The following is a 7,398-nucleotide window of genomic DNA, read 5'->3' on the forward strand; positions in this document are numbered from 1 at the left end:
TCACAGAATGGGCAAATTCATGTTCTTGTATTTATTTGGTGAATATAAGCTTGTTTTTCAAAATTATCCTATTGTTATTACCTTGGTCACTTATTTTCCAGATCACTAGAGTCAGATTAGCATGTTTCTGAATGCATAAATGTACATAATTATTTCACAACTTTTTAAGTAAGTAAGCTTCTTGAAGTCTGGTATTGTCTTATTCTTCTTTGTATCCCATACAATACCTTGCTGAATGAATTCATTATCAAAATACACATTAGTAATCTAACACACACCCCCACCCAATATTTAGTGAACATTCACTAAATAAAATGAATTATGTTAACATCATCCCTATCAGGTAAGTTCTGTTATTGTCTCTATTTTCTAGATGAGAAAACTCAGGCTTATTTGGATGTTTATCTCTCATGGATTTTGTAAAGTTGAGTATTCTTTTGTTTGTTGATAAAGCCTTATAGTGTTTCTAGAACTTAACCCTACAGAATATTAAAAAAAAATTTTAATACAGGGTACTCATCATACAGGTTCAACAAAAGAGTCTTCATCCTGTTCGTGGCTTTTATTTTTGGGGCATGGTTTTTTAATGATGATACAAAATAAATGCAAGACAGGTCCGTGTTTGTATTTTGTAGTGTGTTGGTGATAAACTGTTGAATTTTTGCTGGTGATAATATTCTACTGGTAGTTTAATTGTAGAATTTACAGATGAGAGTTTTAAGCCAGTGGCAGCAGAGAAGTTATTATGGCTTTGATATATAGCCTTAAATTTAGGCAGGTCTCAGATTTCTTAGGTATAAAAAGATGTTGGACTAAATCTCTTAGAATCCTTTCTTATGCTTTCAAGATATAATTGGAGTTATGAAAGAGTATTAAAGCCATCAAAAGGAAAAAGTGCAAAGAGATAAGACAAAGCCAAGGACTGAGTTTTGAGTGTTAACAATGCATGTCTTTGAAACGATAGGAAGTCATGACAGTGAACTAACATGGAAAACAAAGTTTCTGAAAATGTGGTTAATAAGATTGAAGAGAAAAAAGTTCTAAGAAAGATCATAGTAGATCTTACAGAGCAGTTTTTGCCCTAAAATGTTGTGGGGGCCTAATAGTAGGGAGATAAGAGGTAATATATGAAAAACCCTTGGCACTGTGCTTCAGGATATTAGTTCCTATTCCCTCTGATTCATTTCTGATTCAAGTACCATTTGTGTCCTCTTGACACTTATTTCAGTGGTACTTCGTTGCTCAGACATTTTTTGCAATACTTGTAATTTTCCTGAGAGACTGTTTACAAGCCACACAAGAGAATTTAAAACTATAACCTATCATTGCTGTTCTTAATTAATTACCGAGATCTGCATTGTCTTAGTCACTCACCTTATTCTCAGAATTTAGCTCTGAATGAATTTTGGCAGTTTCCAGCAATCAGACTCAACCTCAAAAGATGAGGATTTGCTCTCATTTTCAGATAGTAGAATTCAGCAGAAGTAAAGAATTGAAAGAGCACTGCATTTGATGTTGAGACTTGTATTCTGTTCCAAGTTCTTTTGTTAAGTAGACGTATACCTTCATTTAAGTTCTACTTGAAATGGCTTAATTATTAATTATGGCTCAATAAGAGCATAATTATTATATATTGTGAAAGTCTATGATTTTATTATTTTAACTAGGCTCTGAAAATAAGATAGTTATAATTCCATCTACAATAATGAATCTTTGAAAATTTGGTTCTTGGTTTGAAAGTAGGAAAAAACATTCTTAGTAACTCTGTACCAAAGCTATCTAAAGAAAATTTAATTCTATATTTTTGTATAAATATGTGGAATATATGAATGTATTCCTATTGATTTTTTTTCACTAAAAATCTACTTAGTATTATGTTTTGACTAATCTATTGGTTCATTCTTAGTTGGGGAACAGCATTTGAAATAATAGCTCTCAATTAATTGATTAACCCTTTCGTTAAGTTTTGTTTACAGATATTGGTTGATCATATAGATTTTTGCACGGCATTTATTTACTAAATCACTGCATAATTAGTAAACTTGCTTAGTGTCAGTAATTAACATGCAACTTCCTAAGATAATAAAAAAGCTAAAATTTTTAGTTCGTAGTTCCAAAGCACAAAAACAGAAATAAAGAATATCTTGACTAGAAACCATCAAAATATCATTCTACCATATTTAGTTAAAGAAAAATAAGAAATACATTACTTAGAGCCAAAAATAAAAACAGTGGGTGAATATATGAAATTTCACAGTGTACTAAAATAATGTAAATGAGTTATGATTCTGTGCACCATCTATACAGTTTTTAATGCCATAAATACATGTTGTTAGTGCTTATTCTAAATATTATACCCCCGTCTCCCACCTGCTTGAAGAACAGCTATTTTTATGTTAATAATACAGATCTCAGTAAATATGGGGATTATTAGGACTTAGGGTATATTGAATTATAAAGCAACATATTTAGGCTTATACTTTTGGGAAATTAACTTTAGCAGTGAAATAATCCTGATTAAATTTCATAGTAAATCAAATGTGTATTATTTAATCTAACAACTAGTGGGAATCTGGCCCCACACACAAATAGTGGGAATATCTGAAATTTTTTTTTTTTAAATTATAGGAATATGTTTAGGCAAAGAAATGGAGTATGAAGGTTTATGGCATTCTTAGCTAGAGGTCACATTCTAAAGTGCTGTGCATTGTATAGTTATAACCAACTTTATAACTTAAAATACTTATTCTGACAGTCTTTTATGTCTATGGAATAGGACTGAAAGCCTTAGAATATACTGAAATACTTTTTATTTTTGTGTAATTCACCTTTCTTTCCCAGCTCTTCTGTAGTTTCATAATGAATAGATGATTAAGTAGGTCACTGCTACTGCAGAAACTTACCTTGGATTGTGGTAACTTGCAGCCTGGAACCTAACTTTTCCTCAGCAGGAGGTACTGGAGAGATAAAAGGATTAATAGTTTCTCTTAGTATGCTTTCAGAGAGCCTCATTACTGCTCTTTACTTTTTATAAGTTTATAACAGCAGTAAAAGTGTAGAGTGAAATATTTAAACAATGTCAGTGTGGGTTGCAAGAATATGGGAGAAAACAGGAATTTGGATAAATATTTTTGATTGTTATTTTAGTTTTATGTAGGGGGGCAAAATAAGTAAAACCAGTGTATCTACACCAGCAGAAAATTTCCCCAGTTGCCCGTACTATTTGCAGATGTAATCTGAAAGCACAAAGGTCGTATAGATGATTGTGTCTTTTCTTGCTCTTTTTGAAAGTGCGTTTCCATTTCTTATACTGTGTTCTCAAATATAGCTGTCTAAAAATCAAAAATAGAATTTCCAGGATCTAAAATGTACCCTTATGCTGTGTGGATATACATTTTTGGTCTACTTACTTCTGGTCAATTCTGAAGTGGATCTCAGCTCCTCTTGAATTAGCCATAGACTTGCTTCTCCCTGCACTTCTCTCTCATTTATATTCACCTGCAACCACTGGGCCCAGAAAAGTTACTAGAAGCTTGTTGGGTATGATGGATAAAATAATTGAATTTGGCCATTCCCAGGACATGATGATGGTAGAGTGCTTATTATATGTCAGGCACCGTTCTAAGTCCTTTCTTCACAATAGCTCTATGATATAAAATGTGTTATCCCATTTTGTGTATAAAGAAAGTGGAATAGTGGTGACCTTGTCAGGATTATTATTGGGTTAGCTTTAGTAGCTGTGTTAATTACCCATGAGGAGGGAATCATAGTATATAAATAAAGTGAAATTGATACTAAAAAAGGAGGGTTTCCTTTTTACTCCCTGAAGGAAAAAGTGCATGAATCATGGTTGTGTCTAAAATGCCGAAAAACTAGAAACAACCTAAATATTCTATTGCTAGTGAACAGTTATATATGGAATATTTTATCATATTTCTATCAGAATAAATAATGGACTGTTGATACCTGAAAAGATGCATTAAAAATAGTAAGTTAAAAACCCACAGATTTATACCCACACTGACAATTATAAATGTGTATTTCTATTAATACAACTTTGATAAATGGACAAAGGGCCAACAGAATGAGAAGTATAAAGTGACAGATGTCTTCTGAAAAGTAATGGTAGCCAGTTGAATAATGAAAACAGTAAATTTTAAGAAGACTAGAGAGTACAATGTAATAATTTTAAAAAGAAGGTGAATTTAAATTCACTTCCAAGTGACACTCTCCAAGATGAATTATCTGTCCTACGTTAAATGTTCCAGAAGACCTTCAGGAACACAACTAGAAATGGAAAATTTCAAGATAAGTTGTATAGCAGCATTTCCCCAAAGTACTTTTGCATAGTTGGTTTTAAAGGTTAACAGGCATTACATGTAAATAAAAGGGTAGTGAAGACAATTTGGGAAATCCTAGGGTTCATAAAATTAGATTCTTTTGTGTAGGACTCATTAGCACCTTTAATGAGCATACTCCAGGTGAGTAGGAGTGGAGGCAGAATGCAGAGTGCACCATTTCATAGACTTGTTTGCTTGAGACCACAGAACTGTTTGGCTTGGTTCCTGTTAGGGAAATAGCGTCTGCAGAATACACTTTGGGCAACATTGGAATGTTACTTGGACGTGTCCGTGAGCAGGCGTGAGGTGTGAATGTTGTGGCTGTGGGTGGGTATGCAGCTCGAGGAGTAATACGTTAAATGTTTCACAGTCAGGGATGATGGGAAATCTTCTGGAACTGTACATATTTTATTTTTATTTTTCCCCTCTTCCCATATTTTGCTTTTGAATAAAAATTCATGAAAATAAATTCACTAAAATTAACTTTGTTTTTAATATCGTAAATACGCTGTGTAGGGAAGAAGTCAAACTTGAGAATCTGCATTTGATTTGCTTTTAATCTGGAAGGATAACAAATACAGCATGTAGCTCTTGGCTGGTTTTAAGGAACTGGCAGAAGATTATATTTGCAATTAAGTATAACCTGGTGGTATTCTTCACATACTTGTCTCCCACACATTCTTTAGCACCACTACTCATGTCAACATTGCCAACAAACTATACAAGATGACCAGATCCAGTGGCCATTTTATGTCCTTAGTTTACTGGACCTCTTTGCACCATCCAGCTCAGTTGTCTGTTACCTCCCTCAAACGTTCTTCTCTCTCCATTTCTGTGACATTGCACTCAGCTGTTTTCTTCCTCCTCTCTGGCTGTTACTTTGTAGTTTGTTTTGCATGTTCATCTTCCTCTGCTGACTTCTGAATGTTTTATACTGAGGGCTCAGTTTTGGATCTTCTTTTCTTCTATGTTTTCTTCCGAGGTATGCCCTTTAGTCTTGTGGCTCTCTCTGCATACCAACTGCATGGTGATAACTCCCAAATCTATTTTCTTCAGCCAAAAACTAACCATTGGTTTCAAATCACAGATACCTAACTGCTGTACACTTAAATGTTGTCTCACACATATGTCAAGCTTAATGTCTCCAAACAAAATTTGTAGTACTCCTCTTCACTTTCCAACTTATTCATTTTTTAAAAAATTATGCTCATTAAAATTTGTGTGTGGGTACATAGTAGGTATATACATTTATGGGGTACATGAGATATGTTGATACAGGTATACAGTGCATAATAATCACATCAGGGTAAATGGGTTTCTATCACGCCACTCATTCTTTTCTTTCTGTTAATGGTGCTACCATCCACCAAGAGTTTTCAATCTCTATTTTTTCTACTTTGACCCACCCTGCCACCACTGTCATGTCATCTAGGCCACCAAAATCTCTAACTTGCATTACTATAATTTCATTTTGCCTGAACTCCCCTTCTTACCTTCCCTTATTTATTTATTTATTTATTTTTTTGAGACAGAGTTTCGCTCTTTCGCCCAGACTGGAGTGCAGTGGTGCGATCTTGGCTCATTGCAACCTCTGTCTTCCAGTTTCAAGTGATTCTCCTGGCTCAGCTGGCACCTGCCAACATGCCTGGCTAATTTTTCTATTTTTAGTAGAGATGGGGTTTCACCATGTTGGCCAGGCTGGTCTCAAACTCCTGACCTCGTGATCCACCCGCCTTGGCCTCCCGAAGTGCTGGGATTACAGGGGTGAGCCACCGCACCCAGCCCCCTTAGTGTTTTTCTATAGAGCAGTCATTTTTTTTAATGTAAACCTAATCATGACACCTATTTTAATAATAGCTTTCCATTATACACGGAATTTTGAATTAGGTGTATAATGAAATATATGCTGCTTATCATGGCCTTAAAGGACCTTCACAGTCTGGCCTTTTCCAGTCTTCCTTACCTCATCTTGTACCTGATCCTCCCTTGCTCACTATATCCCAGCCACAATAGCCTATTTTCAGCCCCTTAAATATGTCTTTATATATGCCATTGCTTTTATTGGAAGCTGCTTCCAGCTTATCCTTTGCATGGCTGGGCTCCTTCTCATTGTTCAATCCTAACTGTCATCTCCTTAGGGAGGTCTTCACCACTGTCCAAAGTAGGTTTATGCGCCCATTTCCCTGCTCTCCTTTATTTCAGAGCACTAGTCACAATTTATGTTTACTTACAACATCTGACTGTAAACCCCTGAAAGCAGAAACCATGTTTCTTTTACTCACCAATGTATAATCAGTGTATAGCAAAGTGCCCTATATTTCTTTCGTTGAATGAACTCAGAAAATGAAGTGACTGAATGGATTCTGAGCTAAAAACATCTCCAGATGGTTTAGATTTGTTTTTAAAGGCATCTCGCTTTTTTAATGTAATGTATAGATATTATAATTAAAGGAAGTCATATCATCTAGAGAAGGCAGATGTTCTTGATACAGTCTCCATATAGTATCTGGTCCTTAGCTTTGATGAGGCCATTCATGCTAACTCAATTCAAAAGATAGTGGTTTATAAAAAATACAATGCTGATTTAAAAAAATAGTGAAACAAATATGTAACTGAGCAGGCAGGCTGTTCATGCTTGTTGATCTCTATGGGAAAACTTTACAAGAGTTGAAATATAAGCAGGAGGTATTTGGTGAATGTGAAATCTGAGCTTTCAGAATTAGCAGAATAATGTTATTTTGGTGGTGGGGTGAAGAAAATTTGCTAGTCTACTACATTCTGTGTGCTATAAATAAAATTTGGCTGTCAGTGAGAGTACGATGAGGCAGGGTGTAGGGTCCAGATATGAATAAGTCTGTCTACATTAAGACTTAACTATCTACCTGAGGTCAAATGCATTCTCTAAGTCTAATGACAAAGAATTGACAACATTATTTTTTCCTCTAAGGGAACTCGTATGAGGGATTTGTAATGCCATGTGTAATACATATTAACATTTAGTGCAAGAGGATTCTGAAATGCATTGGAATGTTGTAATAATATTTATTTGAACTTGCAG

At 34.6% G+C, this 7,398-nt stretch overlaps 1 protein-coding gene across 2 annotated transcripts in view; it reads left to right on the top strand.

The window, feature by feature from the left end:
* The window catches only part of BMP2K (BMP2 inducible kinase), a 143,703-nt gene that overhangs the window by 130,520 nt on the left and 5,785 nt on the right, over window positions 1-7,398 (top strand). The gene's annotated exons all lie outside the window — the stretch shown is intronic.

Source organism: Gorilla gorilla, chromosome 3 (assembly GCF_029281585.2).
Source record: "Gorilla gorilla gorilla isolate KB3781 chromosome 3, NHGRI_mGorGor1-v2.1_pri, whole genome shotgun sequence".
Taxonomy (NCBI): domain Eukaryota; kingdom Metazoa; phylum Chordata; class Mammalia; order Primates; family Hominidae; genus Gorilla; species Gorilla gorilla.